Below are 23,569 nucleotides of genomic sequence, written 5' to 3'. Positions count from 1 at the left end.
GTTAGCATCAGCATCACCTCGTAACTGTTACAGCATCCAGTGGCGTAGGCAGGGGGTGGGGGTTAGGGGGGTCATAATCCCCCATAGACCCCTCGGTATATACTGTATATATATAAAGTATGAGGGGGTGCAAATCGAAAGTTTGAGGGGGGGGATGCAAATCAAAAGTCTGAGGGGGGGGGGGGGGGGGTGAAAATCGAAAGCTTGTCCCCGGGTAAAAATTGCCCCCCCCCCCTTTTGAGACGATCCTGGCTACGCCACTGACAGCATCACCATCAGGGGTAGACTGGCTGTGTCAGACCACTAGTATAATTTACTTATTGTCGGCTCATCGGGATTTGTTCCGGTAACCCAGTCTACCCCTGGCTAGTACTATCAATCACAGTCTAAACCATTTTTACTTTCTCGTATATACGAAGTATAGAGAAAGTCTTGTAATCGTGCAAACAAAAATCGAGATTTTTACAAATCTCGACGTTTTACACCTCACTGATACGGAAAACATAATTTTGCAATCTTGTCCGTATGTCTGTGTGTGTGTGTGTGTCTGTGTGTGTGTGTAAACACGATAACTTGAGTATCGTTACAGCTAGGTTGATGAAATGTCATATATAAGTATTTTATCAAAATCGTAGATCATTATCAACTTTTGAGCGATTTCAGATAACCGGAAGTGGTACTTTTTCTACTTTGAATTTTTCAAAAGCCTATAACTTGAGTACTATTTCAGATATATATAGATAAATGAAATTTCACTTGTAAGTAAAAGATCTAATTCTCTACCATCTGTCAAACTTTGAGTAATTTCCGTTGACCGGAAGTACTAATTTTCGTTATTTCCGATTTCTCAAAAAACGCATGTAAATTTATAAAGTACTAATAATATTGCGCACTATTATGCACATTTTGTTTTGGCGTTCGCTTGGTGCGCAATTCCTTTTTTCTACTAGATTTTATTCTATTTTTAAAAGTTTAAGTAAACAAAAATTATTTCTATATTCCGAGTTGCCATCCCACGTAGTGTTATATTAGAATATTCGAGAAAGTGTAGGGGAGATCACTCCCGGTTTATTTAATTAGCCATTTATTTCCCTTATTCGTGAGATGAAATCTTATAATTTAAAGTTGTATTTCATATAGCTCTAGGAAGAAAAGCACCTTCTTGACCACAGTAAATGTAGAGATTCCAACCACCTTTTACTTTCTCTAACTTTTATTAGGTACCAAATAGAGCTGGGTGGATTCAGATCCCAGACTCGTAGGTAGGTCTCCGAACTGGAGACTTACGGGTTAGCAGTGGAGAGCTCTACGACCCGACCACGCCACTCCATAAATATAAAGCCAACTCCACTTATAGTGGATCAGAGATTATGTAGATTAGTGTAAGCTGTGGATGTAATTCTACAGGTGCACACGGCCTCCAGATCTGCACGGAACAGGTGGGTCTCGGCACCAAGCCTGAATAAATTAACGCACATTACAGGTGCAAGGTGACCTAGCCAGGTCTGACAACTCCAGTTTTCTCACGTGAAGTTAGAAAGGTTTTACAGCATGTCAGCTGTTAGAAAGGTTTTACAGCATGTCAGCTGTTGTTAGCGCCGATTGCGTCATAGTCTGGCTCCTTGATATGACGGGAGGTATGTGCTTGAACTCCGGTCAACTGGTACGTAAAAAAGGCGCTCTATGGAGTGTGGGTGGTGTAGGTGTATTTGCCTGTGCTTGCGTAAGTGTTAAGTCTGTTATGTATTTTCGTGTGTGTGTACTGTTTCTCTTAGTCATTCCCTCCCTCCCCCCCCCTACCTAGAAGAGGTGTCTGAGAGAAACTCTCTATTTAATTATGTGTGTGTTTGTGCATGTGTATATGCATGCGTTTCAGTGTCTCTTCTTGACTTTTTTCTCCTAGTGGGGACTTTAAAATGTTTTTTTTTTGGGTGGGGGGGGGGGGGGCGGACTAAAATTTTGGGGGGAAGGGGGGCGGGGGTTAAAAGTATATATTTTCTATATAAATTCCATTTCTTTTGTGTCTGCGTACATGCGTGTGTCCGTATGAGTACGTGCATATGTTTGTGTGTGTGTTTACATGTATGCCCGAATGTGTTCGTAAGCGCGCGAGTGTTTGTGTATGTTTGCGTGGGTGTACTTATATGCTGAAGTGTGTGTGTGTGTGTATATGAATACAGCCTAACTTGAAACGCCCTACAGAGCCCTGTGATTTCAACAATAGAACAACACTGTGGAGTGGGGAAAAAAAGTTGATCCCTATAGATTTAGTAGCACGAGTTATTTCCCTTACCTGGAGTTATCTGAGGTCATCTCGTTCAACCAAGTTGCCGGCTGCCATTTTGTATTTCAAGAGAAAAGAAAAATAAACGGAACCGACATGGTTGACTGGCTTTCAGTCTGACAATCCAAGTGTTTGCGCCATGTACCTACGCACCTGTAAACAGCTACAGGTCTAGATCTGACGTAACACGCAGCGTGGATTGAATCAGAATTTATTCAATAAGTCAAACGTAGATTAGCAAATGAAATTTTAAAATGGATTTCAACTCATATACCCAGCGTCCAAGTCGCGTCGATGGTTATATTTTTTAAAGTGGTGTTTTGTGTCAAACGAGCGATAGGGGGGGGGGGGCTAGTCTAGGGATAGTAATAGACTATGACAGTTCCGATGAGTCTTAATCTTAATACCTTAGTCTTAATACCTTAGTCTTAATATCTTAGTCTTAATATCTTAGTCTTAATATCTTAGTCTTAATATCTTAGTCTTAATATCTTAGTCTTAATATCTTAGTCTTAAGATCTAGTCTTAATATCTTAGTCTTAATATCTTAGTCTTAATATCTTAGTCTTAATATCTTAGTCTTAAGATCTAGTCTTAATATCTTAGTCTTAAGATCTAGTCTTAATATCTTAGTCTTAATATCTTAGTCTTAATATCTTAGTCTTAATATCTTAGTCTGAATATAATCAGCCAGTGACTAGAGGAACCAGTGACCCGAGGAAAGTAGGAAAAAAATGGTAGCATCGTTTACAAATGTCTGTGTTGCAATATGAAACAAAACCAGTGCTAATTCTCACCTAGACACAGCACTAGTGCTAATTCTTACTCAAAGCACCACAACTCATTTTACCCTAGACAGCCTTTCTATTCCCGCAGACAAAAAAGAAAGCTAGTTAAAATTGCAAACTATTTACATAGTTCTCATAACACGTGCCAGTGAGTGATCCATACAGATTAGATGTGATTGCTTATGTAAAGAAAAAAAAAACATTTTTCTCTGCACCTCTATCTAAAACATAGCGACTTATACTGTAGCTAGTCTGAAATCAAACTATATACGCCGATGATTAATTTACCAAATAATAAAAGAGAAATACAATGGGGTGAGATGGCATACATTTAAAATTCACCTTAATACGAAAAGCTAAACGACAGAGTTATTTGTTGAAAAATTGTCTGCTGTGCTCTCCCCCCCCCCCCCCCCCCCCCGTGTTGAAATAGTTTATGCACATGATTTCAATTATCTGATCATCTTTTATGCTACTGGTTAACTCTTTTCATTTTGTATTACATTTTTATATTAATTTAAATGTATACAATAATTGTGCTATTTTTAATGTTCCCTAAACACAGTATGTATCATGTTTTCAAATGTAACTTGTATTGATCTTTTTTTAGCATTATTTTTTTTTATTTTGAATCGTGCCAGGAAAATTTGCCGCTCTGGACGTACTCTCTACCTTGTCACCACACCCACCCTTTCAGTGTTTCTTGCAGGCATCTCTTCGCCCCCCCCCCCCCCACCCCCAAAAACAGTCTACCCCCCCCCCCTTTCAGAACGAAATTGAATTTATATAGAAAATATACATGTAAATATATATATATATATATATATATATATATATATATATATATATATATATATATATATATATATATATATATATATTCCGCCCCCCACCCCTCCTTCAACCAAAGTTAGGCTTAAATTAGGGTCGAAGATTCAACATGGGCGATAAGCAGGTTTGGTTACTAAAAACAACTTCTACTTGCTGCAGATGGCACCCAGAAAAACGTAGCCTGTGATCAAACATATCAAATCTACTGCACACTAGTTTATTTGCTCGACCAGGTTTGTCATCCTATCACTTAGTACATAGGTCACCGTGGACTTGATGCAACCTCATGCCCATGTTGACAGGACCCGTGTGTGAAGTACAGTGACCCGTGTGACCCGTGATCCAGCTGTCGCACAAGGTACCCTTCACCTAACGCAGGGTCACCTGGCGCAGTGGTTCTCAAAGTTATAGTCGAAGAGTTTAGTTTAATTCATGAAGTGACAGGAACAGGCTTGTTTTGAAGCCACAAACTGACAGGAGTTGTGTTCAAGTCCCAAAGATTGTTTTAGGCATATATGCATATATATATATATATATATATATATATATATATATATATATATATATATATATATATATGTTTGTGTGTGTGTGTATATACCTATTTACATTTTGTTACTGTAAGTTGAGAACAATATAAAATATCAACTCTGAATTTAGTCTGAAGTTGTAAAATTGTCTTAAACACAAATGCAAGTACTATTTTGTTTATTTCACACTTATCTCATAACTTGGGTCGTTGAAAATTAGTGAATGTTTACCAAAACCCCATAAACAAGTTACATTTTTAATTTAATCTGTCATATTTTTTTTCTCAGCTACAAGCATAATTTAACTCAAATTTTTCTGTAAAAAAAAAAAAAAATATTTTTCTGTTTATGCAAGTGTACGGCGCATTTATGGATGCCAATATTCCCATCAGAAAAAAAAAATGTTTTTCTTTTTAAAAATATCCTTGATGATGAAACAGGTACTCCAGTGATCTCCAACCGACCAATGAAAGTTTGCGATTCGCCGCGAGCGAGCTTTTGATTGGTTGTAAACGCGCACACCCTTGCGGTTGAAATATAGTAAACAAAATACGTCCAACCTCATTCTGAATTCATTCATTGAAACGTGATGGTTATTAGTGCGTTACTCTATAACTTGGGCGAGATTATTATACATTTCAAGAAATCTAACCATAAACTGATCACTGCTTTTGATACTTTCTCAAAGTTACACAACTAAGGTAAGCTTTTTTATAGTGTGTAATTTTTATTTGGTGTGTCCGATCAACATTAATTACGATAATGAAATGGTTAATTAAACGTACCGACGCTGCCGGTATGAAAGCTACACACGGTAATTAAAAGGCAGGAAACGGTGGCTATTAATAGATGCAGGTTATACAGGGACATGAAGGCAGGTAGTATTCGTGGACTTAGCGTCCGTTTAAAGATTGTGAAATGTTGTATTGGTAAGGCTGATATAGGGCCTACTTGTGGGGTGAGGTACTGATATAGGACCTACTTGTGTGGTGAGGTAGTGCTGCTATAGGGCCTACTTGTGGGGTGAGATAGTACTATAGATCCTACTTGTGGGGTGAGGTAGTGTTGCTATAGGGCCTACTTGTGTGGTGAGGTACTGATATAGGGCCTACTTGTGTGGTGAGATAGTGCTGCTGGTTGGGTGATGTAATGATGATATGGAGAGGTCACTCACCTGTAGACTAGCACCTGAATGTTGAATTAACTCAAAGCCTTAATAAAGGTTAATGAAGTGAAACTTTTACTAAAATTTAATGAAGTGAAGCTTTTACTAAAGGTTGATTAAGTGAAACTTTTACTAAAGGCTGATAAGTGAAACTTGTATTAAAGCTGTCAGAAGAAAAAACGTTTTACTGCAGGTGGCGAATATGGCGAAATCTATGTTATGATACAACCATTTTCTCTGTGCGTATAACCCATTAATTTGGCTAAAATCGAAAAATAGTCAATCAAATTATAATTACACTTTATTTATTTACTTTTACGCGATTCTTCGGCTTCCCACATTTACCATTTATATATCCATCTGATTAAAAAATACTTACATCAGCCATTGCGATGCATTGTAAGAACATCGACTAAATCTAAACATTACACAAACTACCTAAAGCGCAATGAACCGTGACTTGCTGCTGAATCAAATGTATCCGGTAATTAAATGATGTGTTACCAATGGCCTTTACTGTGTTGTGTGTTAACAATGTATCAAATACCGTATTTTTAAAATTTAAAAGATTCCAGTGCAGTAAAAAAGTTAGTGTTTATTATGTAATTAAAGCAAGTGGAATAGTTCAGATGGAGAAATGAAATACGGATAGTTTAATTAAAGTCGGTGTTATGTTACTTGGGATACATCTGTGGATATTGAGTACTGAGACTTAAGATAACTAGCGCATATTATACATGGGTATCAGGGGAGTAGGTTAACTGGGAGTAGGGTAACGGGGAGTAACGGGGGAATAGGTAAAGGGGAGTAACGGAGGAGTCCTGTAACGGGGAGTAGGGGTATGGGGAGTAGGGTAACGTGGAGTAACGGGGAGTAGGGTAATGGAGAGTATTGGTAACGGGGAGTAGGGTAACGGGGAGTAGGGTAATGGGGAGTAACGAGGGAATAGGGTAAAGGGGAGTAGGGTAACGGGGAGTAAAGAGGAGTAGGGTAACGGGGAGTAGGGTAACGGGGAGTAGGGTAACGGGGAGTAGGGTAATGGAGAGTAGGGTAATGGGGAGTAGGGTAATGGGGAGTAGGGTAACGGAGAGTAGGGTAACGGGGGAATAGGGTAAAGGGGAGTAGGGTAACGGGGAGTAGGGTAATGGGAAGTAGTGTAATGGGGAGTAGGGTAACGGGGAGTAACGGGGGAATAGGGTAAAGGGGAGTAGGGTAACGGGGAGTAACGGGGAATATGGTAACGGGGAGTAAGGAAACGGGGAGTAGGGTACGGGGAGTAGGGTAACGGTGAGTAGGGTATAAGGGGAGTAGGGTATAAGGGGAAGTAGGGTATAAGGGTGGATGGTAGGATGGTAGGATACTGAGAGGGCTGGAAATGGGCAAAGTTTGAGGGGAATCGGAACGAGAGGCAGTAAACAGAGTTTCATTCAGGTGTTTCTTCGAGTGGGGGACTTAAATTAATTTATAAGTGTATTTTGATTTCACTGCTCATGCCGACCCCCCCCCCCCCCTTTAGATACCGGTTGATGCACCACCACGCTGCATGGTAACACAACACGGCAGTTGTACGTACATTTGGTATAAGCCCGCTATAAAAATACATTTTAAAAAAAATAAAGAATTTTTCTCGGTCAAATTCCCGACTGTTGGCTACCTTGCTCCAGGAAGGCAGTTTGTATCACGTGATCAAGGGATAAACGTATCACGTGATTGGGAGCCCGGGGTATCACGTGATCGAGACACGCCGTACCGGGTTCAGATGTTAACGTAAACTTGAACAAAACACCGAATTTAAAAATAAATAAAACCAATGTTGTGCAATCAGCTCTTCTTTAAGAAGTTAATCTTTTATAGGAAAAACTTGGTGTATGAGGAAAAAATATAACGGTACTCAAACTGGAAACTTTACAATATGAGTAAATCTTCAGTGTACTATACAAACAGGAAATATATTACAATCATAAGCTTTTGGTTTTTATATGGATATAATATTATTTTTAGTTTCCATTTATTACTTTCTATTCATAATTATAGGAAGTATAAGAATGTTATACGGTTATTTCATTTCTAGAAGAAAAAAAACATATTCAATCGCAGCTGTGTATTAAAGCTAGCACATACATTTTACACACTGCGTGTTCCAGCACTACATGGAATGCCAGCAACACGCCATTAAGATTGATTGATTGCACTGGTGGATTGACCAGGTTTAGAAACACTAACAGCGGTCACTAGGTCATTGACCTGGCCGCTACCCTAAAATCCTTACAATAGATTGTTTTAAAGATTTTATTTTAAGCGAACGGTTTTTTTTAGGGTTTCTGAAACTGCGCGACGGGACCAAGTGTTGTGACCTTTCTATTGAAAGCACCTGCTATTGTTTGTTTGTTCTCAGTCTCATTTTCCCAACCCCTCTCTTGTAGTCCCCTCTCTTGTAGTCCCAACCTCTCTCTTGTAGTCCCAACCTCTCTCTTGTAGTCCCCTCTCTTGTAGTCCCCTCTCTTGTAGTCCCATCCCCTCTCTTGTAGTCCCAACCTCTCTCTTGTAGTCCCCTCTCTTGTAGTCCCAACCCCTCTATTGTAGTCCCCTCTTGTAGTCCCAACCCCTCTCTTGTAGTCCCAACCTCCTCTCTTGTAGTCCCAACCCCTCTCTTGTAGTCCCCTCTCTTGTAGTCCCCTCTCTTGTAGTCCCAACCCCTCTCTTGTAGTCCCCTCTCTTGTAGTCCCAACCCCTCTCTTGTAGTCCCAACCCCTCGCTTGTAGTCCCCTCTCTTGTAGTCCCAACCCCTCTCTTGTAGCCCCAACCCCTCTCTTATAGTCCCCTCTCTTGTAGTCCCCTCTCTTGTAGTCCCAACCCCTCTCTTGTAGTCCCAACCCCTCTCTTGTAGCCCCAACCCCTCTCTTGTAGTCCCCTCTCTTGTAGTCCCAACCCCTCTCTTGTAGCCCCAACCCCTCTCTTGTAGTCACCTCTCTTGTAGTCCCAACCCCTCTCTTGTAGTCCCCTCTCTTGTAGTCCCAACCCCTCTCTTGTAGTCCCAACCCCTCGCTTGTAGTCCCAACCTCTCTCTTGTAGTCCCCTCTCTTGTAGTCCCCTCTCTTGTAGTCCCCTCTCTTGTAGTCCCAACCCCTCTCTTGTAGTCCCCTCTCTTGTTGTCCCCTCTCTTGTAGTCCCAACCCCTCTCTTGTAGTCCCCTCTCTTGTAGTCCCCTCTCTTGTTGTCCCTTCTCTTGCAGTCCCAACCCCTCTCTTGTAGTCCCCTCTCTTGTAACCCCAACCCCTCTCTTTTAGTCCCCTCTCTTGTAGCCCCAACCCCTCTCTTGTAGTCCCCTCTCTTGTAGCCCCAACCCCTCTCTTGTAGTCCCAACCCCTCTCTTGTAGTCCCCTCTCTTGTAGTCCCCTCTCTTGTAGTCCCAACACCTCTCTTATAGCCCCAACCCCTCTCTTGTAGTCCCAACCCCTCTCTTGTGGTCCCCTCTCTTGTAGTCCCAACCCCTCTCTTGTAGTCCCCTCTCTTGTAGTCCCAACCCCTCTCTTGTAGTCCCAACCCCTCGCTTGTAGTCCCAACCTCTCTCTTGTAGTCCCCTCTCTTGTAGTCCCCTCTCTTGTAGTCCCCTCTCTTGTAGTCCCAACCCCTCTCTTGTAGTCCCCTCTCTTGTTGTCCCCTCTCTTGTAGTCCCAACCCCTCTCTTGTAGTCCCCTCTCTTGTAGTCCCAACCCCTCTCTTGTAGTCCCAACCCCTCGCTTGTAGTCCCAACCTCTCTCTTGTAGTCCCCTCTCTTGTAGTCCCCTCTCTTGTTGTCCCTTCTCTTGCAGTCCCAACCCCTCTCTTGTAGTCCCCTCTCTTGTAACCCCAACCCCTCTCTTTTAGTCCCCTCTCTTGTAGCCCCAACCCCTCTCTTGTAGTCCCCTCTCTTGTAGTCCCAACACCTCTCTTATAGCCCCAACCCCTCTCTTGTAGTCCCCTCTCTTGTAGTCCCCTCTCTTGTTGTCCCTTCTCTTGCAGTCCCAACCCCTCTCTTGTAGTCCCCTCTCTTGTAACCCCAACCCCTCTCTTTTAGTCCCCTCTCTTGTAGCCCCAACCCCTCTCTTGTAGTCCCCTCTCTTGTAGCCCCAACCCCTCTCTTGTAGTCCCAACCCCTCTCTTGTAGTCCCCTCTCTTGTAGTCCCCTCTCTTGTAGTCCCAACACCTCTCTTATAGCCCCAACCCCTCTCTTGTAGTCCCAACCCCTTTCTTGTAGTCCCAACCCCTCTCTTATAGCCCCAACACCTCTATTATAGCCCCAACCCCTCTCTTGTAGCCCCAACCCCTCTCTTGTAGTCCCAACACCTCTCTTATAGCCCCAACCCCTCTCTTGTAGCCCCAACCTCTCTCTTGTAGTCCCCTCTCTTGTAGTCCCCTCTCTTGTAGTCCCATCCCCTCTCTTGTAGTCCCAACCCCTCTCTTGTAGTCCCAACCCCTCTCTTGTAGTCCCAACCCCTCTCTTGTAGTCCCAACCCCTCTCTTGTAGCCCCAACCCCTCTCTTGTAGTCCCCTCGCTTGTAGTCCCCTCTCTTGTAGTCCCCTCTCTTGTAGTCACCTCTCTTGTAGTCCCCTCTCTTGTAGTCCCCTCTCTTGTAGTCCCAACCCCTCTCTTGTAGCCCCAACCCCTCTTTTGTATCCCCAACCCCTCTCTTGTAGTCCCAACCCCTCTCGTGTTGTCCCCTCTCTTGTAGTCCCAACCCCTCTCTTGTAGTCCCCTCTCTTGTAGTCCCAACCCCTCTCTTGTAGTCCCAACCCCTCTCTTGTAGTCCCCTCTCTTGTAGTCCCCTCTCTTGTAGTCCCCTCTCTTGTAGTCCCCTCTCTTGTAGTCCCCTCTCTTGTAGTCCCAACCCCTCTCTTGTAGTCCCCTCTCTTGTAGTCCCAACCCCTCTCTTGTAGTCCCAACCCCTCTCTTGTAGTCCCCTCTCTTGTAGCCCCAACCCCTCTCTTGTAGTCCCCTCTCTTGTAGTCCCAACCCCTCTCTTGTAGTCCCAACCCCTCTCTTGTAGTCCCAACCCCTCTCTTGTAGCCCCAACCCCTCTCTTGTAGTCCCCTCTCTTGTAGTCCCAACCCCTCTCTTGTAGTCCCCTCTCTTGTAGTCCCAACCCCTCTCTTGTAGTCCCAACCCCTCGCTTGTAGTACCCTCTCTTGTAGTCCCAACCCCTCTCTTGTAGTCCCCTCTCTTGTAGTCCCAACCCCTCGCTTGTAGTACCCTCTCTTGTAGTCCCAACCCCTCTCATGTAGCCCCAACCCCTCTCTTATAGTCCCCTCTCTTGTAGTCCCCTCTCTTGTAGTCCCAACCCCTCTCTTGTAGTCCCAACCCCTCTCTTGTAGCCCCAACCCCTCTCTTGTAGTCCCCTCTCTTGTAGTCCCAACCCCTCTCTTGTAGTCCCCTCTCTTGTTGTCCCCTCTCTTGTAGTCCCAACCCCTCTCTTGTATTCCCCTCTCTTGTAGTCCCCTCTCTTGTTGTCCCTTCTCTTGCAGTCCCAACCCCTCTCTTGTAGTCCCCTCTCTTGTAACCCCAACCCCTCTCTTTTAGTCCCCTCTCTTGTAGCCCCAACCCCTCTCTTGTAGTCCCCTCTCTTGTAGCCCCAACCCCTCTCTTTTAGTCCCAACCCCTCACTTGTAGTCCCCTCTCTTGTAGTCCCCTCTCTTGTAGTCCCAACACCTCTCTTATAGCCCCATCCCCTCTCTTGTAGTCCCAACCCCTTTCTTGTAGTCCCAACCCCTCTCTTATAGCCCCAACACCTCTCTTATAGCCCCAACCCCTCTCTTGTAGTCCTAACCCCTCTCTTGTAGTCCCAACACCTCTCTTATAGCCCCAACCCCTCTCTTGTAGTCCCAACACCTCTCTTATAGCCCCAACCCCTCTCTTGTAGCCCCAACCTCTCTCTTGTAGTCCCCTCTCTTGTAGTCCCCTTTCTTGTAGTCCCATCCCCTCTCTTGTAGTCCCAACCCCTCTCTTGTAGTCCCAACCCCTCTCTTGTAGTCCCAACCCCTCTCTTGTAGTCCCAACCCCTCTCTTGTAGCCCCAACCCCTCTCTTGTAGTCCCCTCTCTTGTAGTCCCCTCTCTTGTAGTCCCCTCTCTTGTAGTCCCCTCTCTTGTAGTCCCCTCTCTTGTAGTCCCCTCTCTTGTAGTCCCAACCCCTCTCTTGTAGCCCCAACCCCTCTCTTGTAGCCCCAACCCCTCTCTTGTATCCCCAACCCCTCTCTTGTAGTCCCAACCCCTCTCGTGTTGTCCCCTCTCTTGTAGTCCCAACCCCTCTCTTGTAGTCCCCTCTCTTGTAGTCCCAACCCCTCTCTTGTAGTTCCAACCCCTCTCTTGTAGTCCCAACCCCTCTCTTGTAGTCCCCTCTCTTGTAGTCCCCTCTCTTGTAGTCCCAACCCCTCTCTTGTAGCCCCAACCCCTCTCTTGTAGCCCCAACCCCTCTCTTGTAGTCCCAACCCCTCTCGTGTTGTCCCCTCTCTTGTAGTCCCAACCCCTCTCTTGTAGTCCCAACCCCTCTCTTGTAGTCCCCTCTCTTGTAGTCCCCTCTCTTGTAGTCCCCTCTCTTGTAGTCCCCTCTCTTGTAGTCCCCTCTCTTGTAGTCCCAACCTCTCTCTTGTAGCCCCAACCCCTCTCTTGTAGTCCCAACCCCTCTCGTGTTGTCCCCTCTCTTGTAGTCCCAACCCCTCTCTTGTAGTCCCCTCTCTTGTAGTCCCCTCTCTTGTAGTCCCCTCTCTTGTAGTCCCCTCTCTTGTAGTCCCCTCTCTTGTAGTCCCCTCTCTTGTAGTCCCAACCCCTCTCTTGTAGTCCCCTCTCTTGTAGTCCCCTCTCTTGTAGTCCCCTCTCTTGTAGTCCCCTCTCTTGTAGTCCCCTCTCTTGTAGTCCCAACCCCTCTCTTGTAGTCCCAACCCCTCTCTTGTAGTCCCAACCCCTCTCGTGTTGTCCCCTCTCTTGTAGTCCCAACCTCTCTCTTGTAGTCCCCTCTCTTGTAGTCCCAACCCCTCTCTTGTAGTCCCCTCTCTTGTAGTCCCCTCTCTTGTAGTCCCAACCCCTCTCTTGTTGTCCCCTCTCTTGTAGTCCCCTCTCTTGTAGTCCCCTCTCTTGTAGTCTCCTCTCTTGTAGTCCCAACCCCTCTCTTGTAGTCCCAACCCCTCTCTTGTAGTCCCCTCTCTTGTAGTCCCAACCCCTCTCTTGTAGTCCCAACCCCTCTCTTGTAGCCCCAACCCCTCTCTTGTAGTCCCCTCTCTTGTAGTCCCAACCCCTCTCTTGTAGTCCCCTCTCTTGTTGTCCCCTCTCTTGTAGTCCCAACCCCTCTCTTGTAGTCCCCTCTCTTGTAGTCCCCTCTCTTGTTGTCCCTTCTCTTGCAGTCCCAACCCCTCTCTTGTAGTCCCCTCTCTTGTAACCCCAACCCCTCTCTTTTAGTCCCCTCTCTTGTAGCCCCAACCCCTCTCTTGTAGTCCCCTCTCTTGTAGCCCCAACCCCTCTCTTTTAGTCCCAACCCCTCTCTTGTAGTCCCCTCTCTTGTAGTCCCCTCTCTTGTAGTCCCAACACCTCTCTTATAGCCCCAACCCCTCTCTTGTAGTCCCAACCCCTTTCTTGTAGTCCCAACCCCTCTCTTATAGCCCCAACACCTCTCTTATAGCCCCAACCCCTCTCTTGTAGTCCCAACACCTCTCTTATAGCCCCAACCCCTCTCTTGTAGCCCCAACCTCTCTCTTGTAGTCCCCTCTCTTGTAGTCCCCTCTCTTGTAGTCCCATCCCCTCTCTTGTAGTCCCAACCCCTCTCTTGTAGTCCCAACCCGTCTCTTGTAGTCCCAACCCCTCTCTTTTAGTCCCAACCCCTCTCTTGTAGCCCCAACCCCTCTCTTGTAGTCCCATCTCTTGTAGTCCCCTCTCTTGTAGTCCCCTCTCTTGTATTCCCCTCTCTTGTAGTCCCCTCTCTTGTAGTCCCCTCTCTTGTAGTCCCAACCCCTCTCTTGTATCCCCAACCCCTCTCTTTTAGTCCCCTCTCTTGTAGCCCCAACCCCTCTCTTGTAGTCCCAACCCCTCTCGTGTTGTCCCCTCTCTTGTAGTCCCAACCCCTCTCTTGTAGTCCCCTCTCTTGTAGTCCCAACCCCTCTCTTGTAGTTCCAACCCCTCTCTTGTAGTCCCAACCCCTCTCTTGTAGTCCCAACCCCTCTCTTGTAGTCCCCTCTCTTGTAGTCCCCTCTCTTGTAGTCCCAACCCCTCTCTTGTAGCCCCAACCCCTCTCTTGTAGCCCCCTCTCTTGTAGTCCCCTCTCTTGTAGTCCCCTCTCTTGTAGTCCCCTCTCTTGTAGTCCCAACCCCTCTCTTGTAGTCCCAACCCCTCTCTTGTAGTCCCAACCCCTCTCTTGTAGTCCCCTCTCTTGTAGTCCCCACGCTTGTAGTCCCAACCCCTGTCTTGTAGTCCCAACCCCTCTCTTGTAGTCCCCTCTCTTGTAGTCCCAACCCCTCTCTTGTAGTCCCCTCTCTTGTAGTCCCCTCTCTTGTAGTCCCCTCTCTTGTAGTCCCCTCTCTTGTAGTCCCCTCTCTTGTAGTCCCCTCTCTTGTAGTCCCAACCTCTCTCTTGTAGTCCCAACCCCTCTCTTGTAGTCCAAACCCCTCTCTTGTAGTCCAAACCCCTCTCTTGTAGTCCCCTCTCTTGTAGTCCCAACCCCTCTCTTGTAGTCCCCTCTCTTGTAGTCCCAACACTTCTCTTGTAGTCCCCTCTCTTGTAGTCCCGTCTCTTGTAGTCCCAACCCCTCTCTTGTAGCCCCAACCCCTCTCTTGTAGTCCCAACCCCTCTCTTGTAGTCCCCTCTCTTGTAGTCCCAACCCCTCTCTTGTAGTCCCCTCTCTTGTAGTCCCAACCCCTCTCTTGTAGTCCCCTCTCTTGTAGCCCCAACCCCTCTCTTGTAGTCCCCTCTCTTGTAGTCCCAACCCCTCTCTTGTAGTCCCAACCCCTCTCTTGTAGCCCCAACCCCTCTCTTGTAGTCCCCTCTCTTGTAGTCCCAACCCCTCTCTTGTAGTCCCAACCCCTCTCTTGTAGCCCCAACCCCTCTCTTGTAGTCCCAACCCCTCTCTTGTAGTCCCCTCTCTTGTAGTCCCCTCTCTTGTAGTCCCAACCCCTCTCTTGTAGTCCCCTCTCTTGTAGTCCCAACCCCTCTCTTGTAGTCCCCTCTCTTGTAGTCCCAAACTCTCTCTTGTAGTCCCCTCTCTTGTAGTCCCCTCTCTTGTAGCCCCAACCCCTCTCTTTTAGTCCCCTCTCTTGTAGTCCCAACCCCTCTCTTGTAGTCCCCTCTCTTGTAGCCCCAACCCCTCTCTTGTAGTCCCAACCCCTCTCTTGTAGTCCCCTCTCTTGTAGTCCCCTCTCTTGTAGTCCCAACACCTCTCTTATAGCCCCAACCCCTCTCTTGTAGTCCCCTCTCTTGTAGTCCCCTCTCTTGTTGTCCCTTCTCTTGCAGTCCCAACCCCTCTCTTGTAGTCCCCTCTCTTGTAGCCCCAACCCCTCTCTTGTAGTCCCAACCCCTCTCTTGTAGTCCCCTCTCTTGTAGTCCCATCTCTTGTAGTCCCCTCTCTTGTAGCCCCAACCCCTCTCTTGTAGTCCCAACCCCTCTCTTGTAGTCCCAACCCCTCTCTTGTAGTCCCAACCCCTCTCTTGTAGTCCCCTCTCTTGTAGCCCCAACCCCTCTCTTGTAGTCCCAACCCCTCTCTTGTAGTCCCCTCTCTTGTAGTCCCAACCCCTCTCTTGTAGTCCCCTCTCTTGTAGTCCCTTCTCTTGTAGTCCCCTCTCTTGTAGTCCCAACCCCTCTCTTGTAGTCCCAACCCCTCTCTTGTAGTCCCAACCCCTCTCTTGTAGTCCCAACCCCTCGCTTGTAGTCCCCTCTCTTGTAGTCCCAACCCCTCTCTTGTAGTCCCCTCTCTTGTAGTCCCCTCTCTTGTAGTCCCCTCTTGTAGCACCAACCCCTCTCTTGTAGTCCCCTCTCTTGTAGTCCCCTCTCTTGTAGTCCCAACCCCTCTCTTGTAGTCCCAACCCCTCTCTTGTAGTCCCAACCCCTCTCTTGTAGTCCCCTCTCTTGTAGTCCCCTCTCTTGTAGTCCCAACCCCTCTCTTGTAGTCCCAACCCCTCTCTTGTAGTCCCCTCTCTTGTAGTCCCCTCTCTTGTAGTCCCAACCCCTCTCTTGTAGTCCCCTCTCTTGTAGTCCCAACCCCTCTCTTGTAGTCCCAACCCCTCTCTTGTAGTCCCAACCCCTCTCTTGTAGTCCCAACCCCTCTTGTAGTCCCAACCTCTCTCTTGTAGTCCCAACCCCTCTCTTGTAGTCCCAACCCCTCTCTTGTAGTCCCAACCCCTCTCTTGTAGTCCCAACCCCTCTCTTGTAGTCCCAACCCCTCGCTTGTAGTCCCCTCTCTTGTAGTCCCAACCCCTCTCTTGTAGTCCCCTCTCTTGTAGTCCCCTCTCTTGTAGTCCCCTCTTGTAGCACCAACCCCTCTCTTGTAGTCCCCTCTCTTGTAGTCCCCTCTCTTGTAGTCCCAACCCCTCTCTTGTAGTCCCAACCCCTCTCTTGTAGTCCCAACCCCTCTCTTGTAGTCCCCTCTCTTGTAGTCCCCTCTCTTGTAGTCCCAACCCCTCTCTTGTAGTCCCAACCCCTCTCTTGTAGTCCCCTCTCTTGTAGTCCCCTCTCTTGTAGTCCCAACCCCTCTCTTGTAGTCCCCTCTCTTGTAGTCCCAACCCCTCTCTTGTAGTCCCAACCCCTCTCTTGTAGTCCCAACCCCTCTCTTGTAGTCCCAACCCCTCTTGTAGTCCCAACCTCTCTCTTGTAGTCCCAACCCCTCTCTTGTAGTCCCAACCCCTCTCTTGTAGTCCCAACCCCTCTCTAGTAGTCCCAACCCTTCTCTTGTAGTCCCAACCTCTCTCTTGTAGTCCCAACCTCTCTCTTGTAGTCCCAACCTCTCTCTTGTAGTCCCAACCCCTCTCTTGTAGTTCCAACCCCTCTCTTGTAGTCCCCTCTCTTCTAGTCCCAACCCCTCTCTTGTAGTCCCCTCTCTTGTAGTCCCAACCCCTCTCTTGTAGTCCCCTCTCTTGTAGTCCCAACCCCTCTCTTGTAGTCCCCTCTCTTGTAGTCCCAACCCCTCTCTTGTAGTCCCAACCCCTCTCTTGTAGTCCCAACCCCTCTCTTGTAGTCCCCTCTCTTGTAGTCCCAACCCCTCTCTTGTAGTCCCAACCCCTCCCATTCCTATTTAAGGACTATCTAGGCAACGATCATTGAAATAGGCTGCGGGTTGGGGGGAGAGGGTGGTCATCCAATTAAAGTTTGTAAGAAAATGTTCAACGTCTAGACCAACTGAACAAAACTATGTGACTTAAACTGACCAAAACTAGTTGACTTAAACTGAACAAAACTACGTGACTTTAACTGAAATAAACTACGTGACGTCAAATGAACTCAACTTCCTGACTTAAAACGCTCAGCTAGTGGGTTCATGAAGTGCAAACTATCAATCTTTTCAGAGCGAGAGTCTTAGGTTTAAGCATGGAAAAGTTATTACATTTTGATAATCAAAACCTATTGATTTGTATCAATCGATATGAAAGTCGGGTGTATTAGCTATTTACCTAACAAGCAGGAATGATCGGGGTGTGTTATAGAGCTGTGCAAGTTTTGAATTTTAAAGGAGCCTAGTCGACTGCAGTAGCTACTTCTACTGTGGTCAGGACATTGTCTAGAGGCGGGCACCTAGCTTTACATGCATCGATAGAGGACGTAGAATTAAATGGAGGAATCTAACTGGTTGGGTATGCACTTCAAACTTTCTATTGTGGAGTTCAGCGGAGGTTTGGTCGACAAGAGGGGGGTGTGCTTCATCATATCATTCTCTAACGAATGAGGGAAATCAATAATATGTCCAGCCGTAATAATGAGCAATCATGAAACGGTATTTTCAAACTTGTAAAAATTATCTATTTAAAAGCTTTAATGGTCTTCTATTCATGCTAAAACAAAAATAATACTTTTAACATCTGAAGTGTTTAAATAACAGCAAATAAGCGTACACAAATTTTAATGCATATACTTATTGATATGTGAAATGATGACCTCTGTTGTTATTTTGTTTCTTTAGAATTTCTATAAATATTTAGTGAAAGCTGGAAACATAGTTGTAGGTTGCGTCCCTTTAATATTTTTACTTTAGAAATGGGAGAGAACTAATTGATTTTCGTGTTTATTTAAAAAAAATAATTCAAAAACAAAAATTAAAACGTCAACACTATTTTTGACTCATTTGTAGCTATCAAATGGCTCTGGGTATATTAATAAATAATGGAGAACACTATTATGTAATTCTTGATGTTGCCCTATTATGAAAAACGTTTAAATTTAAGATATGTTTATAGTCGGTGTAACCTACGTATTGCACAGATCTAAGCGATTATGAAAACGTGTAGTTAGTTGAACTGCTTACTTTTTACGTTGTCTTGTTTTAGTTTCATTTGATGTCGTTCACAAATTTCAAGACATGGTCATCGTCTTCAAGTACTATACCACCTGTCACGTCATTCTGTCTGTGGCGTGACCATGTCTGTCACGTTTAGCTGTCGCGTGATGAAATTTGCCACGTGACACTCTCTGTCACGTGATACGGTTTTCACATTAAACTGTCTGTCATGTTAAGCTGTGTCGCACACGTGACACTAACTGTCAAGTCAAGTTGTCTGTCACGTGATACTGTCTGTCACGTGCATAATTCCATCAACTTCACGTGATCCTGTCACGTGCATAATTCCATCAACTTCACGTGATCCTGTCACGTGCATAATTCCATCAACTTCACGTGATCCTGTCACGTGCATAATTCCATCAACTTCACGTGATCCTGTCACGTGCATAATTCCATCAACTTCACGTGATCCTGTCACGTGCATAATTCCATCAACTTCACGTGATCCTGTCAATGGCATAACTCCATCAACCAATCACTTGCGAGAAAAATCTTCTCCCAGTTGTCGCCATCGATTTCTCTGACCCCCACAGGTCACTACGACACCATCCTGGCTTCTCTAACCACACGAAATCTTCCCCCCCCCCCCCACCCATACCCCTGCCTAGTTAGCTGGCCCGGAAATGCGTCACTGTAGGGTTTTTTTTTTTATCTGCCAGAAAATCGGCTCAGGTGGCTTGCTTATATTTTTTTTAAAATAAATCCTCAAAATCTGGAAAACCAATCACCCGAGGAACGAAGGGTCGAATTACCTTTCCATATTTACCTGATCCAGCAGCAGTGGGTAACTCAGTCCATCACTACATACACTCAGTCTATCACCACCTACACTCAGCCCATCCATATCTACACTCAGTCCATCTTTACCTACACTCAGTCTATCACTACCTACACTCAGTCCATCTACACTCAGTCCATCACTACCTACACTCAGTCCATCACTACCTACACTCAGTACATCCCTACCTACACTCAGTCCATCACTACCTACACTCAGTACATCCCTACCTACACTCAGTCCATCCCTACCTGCACTCAGTCCATCACTACCTACACTCAGTCCATCACTACCTACACTCAGTCCATCACTACCTGCACTCAGTCCATCACTACCTACACTCAGTCCGTCACTACCTACACTCAGTCCGTCACTACCTACACTCAGTCCAACTACACGCAGTCCATCACTACCTACACTCAGTCCATCACTACCTACACTCAGTCCATCACTACCTACACTCAGTCCAACACTACCTACACTCAGTCCATCTACACTCAGTCCATCCCTACCTACACGCAGTCCATCACTACCTACACTCAGTCCATCACTACCTACACGCAGTCCATCACTACCTACACTCAGTCTATCACTACCTACACTCAGTCCATCACTACCTACACTCAGTCCATCTACACTCAGTCCATCCCTACCTACACGCAGTCCATCACTACCTACACTCAGTCCATCACTACCTACACGCAGTCCATCACTACCTACACTCAGTCCATCCCTACCTACACTCAGTCCATCACTACCTACACTTAGTCCATCACTACCTACACTCAGTCCATCCCTACCTACACTCAGTCCATCCCTACCTACACTCAGTCAATCACTACCTACACTCAGCCCATCCCTACCTACACTCAGTCCATCCCTACCTACACTCAGTCCATCACTACCAACACTTAGTCCATCACTACCTACACTCAGTCCATCACTACCTACACTCAGTCCATCCCTACCTACACTCAGTCCATCACTACCTACACTCAGTCCATCCCTACCTACACTCAGTCAATCATTACCTACACTCAGTCCATCACTACCTACACTCAGTCCATCACCACCTACACTCAGTCCATCACTACCTACACTCAGCCCATCCATATCTACACTCAGTCCATCCCTACCTACACTCAGTCAATCACTACCTACACTCAGTCCATCACTACCTACACTCAGTCCATCACTACCTACACTCAGTCCATCACTACCTACACTCAGTCCATCACTATCTACACTCAGTCCATCCCTACCTACACTCAGTCCATCACTACCTACACTCAGTCCATCACTACCTACACTCAGTCCATCACTACCTACAACTACCTACACTTAGTCCATCTACACTCAGTCCATCACTACCTACAGTCAGTCCAACTACACTCAGTCCATCACTACCTACACTCAGTCCATCACTACCTACACTCAGTCCATCACTACCTACACTCAGTCCATCACTACCTACAGTAAGTCCAACTACACTCAGTCCATCACTACCTACACTTAGTCCATCACTACCTACACTCAGTCCATCCCTACCTACACTCAGTCCATCCCTACCTACACTCAGTCAATCACTACCTACACTCAGCCCATCCCTACCTACACTCAGTCCATCCCTACCTACACTCAGTCCATCACTACCTACACTTAGTCCATCACTACCTACACTCAGTCCATCCCTACTTACACTCAGTCCATCCCTACCTACACTCAGTCCATCACTACCTACACTCAGTCCATCCCTACCTACACTCAGTCAATCACTACCTACACTCAGTCCATCACTACCTACACTCAGTCCATCACCACCTACACTCAGTCCATCACTACCTACACTCAGCCCATCCATATCTACACTCAGTCCATCCCTACCTACACTCAGTCAATCACTACCTACACTCAGTCCATCACTACCTACACTCAGTCCATCACTACCTACACTCAGTCCATCACTATCTACACTCAGTCCATCCCTACCTACACTCAGTCCATCACTACCTACACTCAGTCCATCACTACCTACACTCAGTCCATCACTACCTACAACTACCTACACTTAGTCCATCTACACTCAGTCCATCACTACCTACACTCAGTCCATCACTACCTACACTCAGTCCATCACTACCTACACTCAGTCCAACTACACTCAGTCCATCACTACCTACACTCAGTCCATCCCAACCTACACTCAGCCCATCACTACCTACAACTACCTACACTTAGTCCATCTACACTCAGTCCACCACTACCTACAGTCAGTCCAACTACACTCAGTCCATCACTACCTACACTCAGTCCATCACTACCTACACTCAGTCCATCACTACCTACACTTAGTCCATCACTACCTACAGTAAGTCCAACTACACTCAGTCCATCACTACCTACACTCAGTCCATCACTACCTACACTCAGTCCATCACTACCTACACTCAGTCCAACTACACTCAGTCCATCACTACCTACACTCAGTCCATCACTACCTACACTCAGTCCATCACTACCTACACTCAGTCCACCTACACTCAGTCCATCACTACCTACACTCAGTCCATCACTACCTACACTCAGTCCATCACTACCTACACTCAGTCCACCTACACTCAGTCCATCACTACCTACACTCAGTCCATCACTACCTACACTCAGTCCATCACTACCTACACTCAGTCCATCACTACCTAAAGTCAGTCCATCACTACCTACACTCAGTCCATCACTACCTACACGCCACTGCCGACCTGGCCCGACAGCTGCAGGTAACACGAGACGTGTGGGCAAATAATTTACCGAGTTAATTTGGATTTACCTGACGTTCTTGACTGAAAAAAAATCTTTGAATGTCCACGACACTGGTATTTTTAATTTTATCTGTCAAGTTCAGTAGCGTATGTGTGTGTATATATATATATATATATATATATATATATATATATATATATATATATATATATATATATATATATATATATATATATATATATATATATATATATATATGTACAGGAATTTAAACATATCCTTATACACTTTATATGTAGTGTTGTATAGCCACATATATCGTTTGCGTTGACCCGTCTAATCCTTAAATGAACCTCTAAGTTGTGTGACAAACTTATTAGGCTGGGGTGTCTCAAAGCCAATCAATACAGATCTTCCTGCGACATACCGTAGGAATCTTGCCGTCATTTATCTGCCTAGGATGGATGCGTTCACACAGCTTTTTCCGTGTTTCGTCAAGTCGAGGCTCAGGAGGGCCTACTGGTTCGTACATGAGTTTTTATTGGGTGATCTTAGTGTCAGATCTTAGTGTTAGGGATGGTGATCTTAGTGCTAGGGATGGTGATCTTAGTGCTAGGGATGGTGATCTTAGTGTCAGATCTTAGTGCTAGGGATGGTGATCTTAGTGTCAGATCTTAGTGCTGGGGATGGTGATCTTAGTGTCAGATCTTAGTGCTGGGGATGGTGATCTTAGTGTCAGATCTTAGTGCTGGGGATGGTGATCTTAGTGTCAGATCTTAGTGCTAGGGAAGGTGATCTTAGTGCTGGGGATGGTGATCTTAGTTCTAGGGATGGTGATCTTAGTGCTGGGGATGGTGATCTTAATGCTAGGGATGGTGATCTTAGTGCTAGGGATGGTGATCTTAGTGTCAGATCTTAGTGCTGGGGATGGTGATCTTAGTGCTGGGGATGGTGATCTTAATGCTAGGGATGGGGATCTTAGTGCTAGGGAAGGTGATCTTAGTGCTGGGGATGGTGATCTTAATGCTAGGGATGGGGATCTTAGTGCTAGGGATGGTGATCTTAGTGCTGGGGATGGTGATCTTAGTGCTGGGGATGGTGATCTTAGTGCTGGGGATGGTAATCTTAGTGCTAGGGATGGTGATCTTAGTGTCAGATCTTAGTGCTGGGGATGGTGATCTTAGTGTCAGATCTTAGTGCTGGGGATGGTGATCTTAGTGTCAGATCTTAGTGCTAGGGAAGGTGATCTTAGTGCTGGGGATGGTGATCTTAGTTCTAGGGATGGTGATCTTAGTGCTGGGGATGGTGATCTTAATGCTAGGGATGGGGATCTTAGTGCTAGGGATGGTGATCTTAGTGCTGGGGATGGTGATCTTAGTGCTGGGGATGGTGATCTTAGTGCTGGGGATGGTAATCTTAGTGCTAGGGATGGTGATCTTAGTGTCAGATCTTAGTGCTAGGGATGGTGATCTTAGTGTCAGATCTTAGTGCTAGGGATTGTGATCTTAGTGCTGGGGATGGTGATCTTAGTGCTAGGGATGGTGATCTTAGTGTCAGATCTTAGTGCTAGGGATGGTGATCTTAGTGCTGGGGATGGGGATCTTAGTGCTAGGGATGGTGATCTTAGTGTCAGATCTTAGTGCTAGGGAGGGTGATCTTAGTGCTATTGATGGTGATCTTAGTGCTGGTGGATGGTGATCTTAGTGTCAGATCTTAGTGCTAGGGATGGTGATCTTAGTGCTAGGGATGGTGATCTTAGTTTCAGATCTTAGTGCTAGAGATGGTGATCTTAGTGCTGGGGATGGGGATCTTAGTGCTAGGGATGGTGATCTTAGTGTCAGATCTTAGTGCTAGGGATGGTGATCTTAGTGCTAGGGATGGTGATCTTAGTGCTGGGGATGGTGATCTTAGTGTCAGATCTTAGTGTTAGGGATG

The 23,569-nt window shown here is 46.0% G+C and overlaps 1 protein-coding gene across 1 annotated transcript in view; it reads left to right on the top strand.

Annotated features, from left to right (window-relative positions):
* Positions 1-5,013: 5,013 nt before the first annotated feature.
* Positions 5,014-23,569, top strand: part of LOC131952077 (xanthine dehydrogenase/oxidase) — a 53,738-nt gene continuing 35,182 nt past the window's right edge. The window contains exon 1 of the mRNA XM_059314573.1: positions 5,014-5,134. The gene's annotated coding sequence lies outside the window, so the exon portion shown is untranslated. The remainder of the gene's footprint in view (positions 5,135-23,569) is intronic.

This window comes from Physella acuta, unplaced genomic scaffold (assembly GCF_028476545.2).
Source record: "Physella acuta isolate Inbredline_101_S28 unplaced genomic scaffold, ASM2847654v3 ptg000850l, whole genome shotgun sequence".
Classification (NCBI taxonomy): domain Eukaryota; kingdom Metazoa; phylum Mollusca; class Gastropoda; family Physidae; genus Physella; species Physella acuta.
This window is presented reverse-complemented; position numbering and strand designations above follow the sequence as displayed.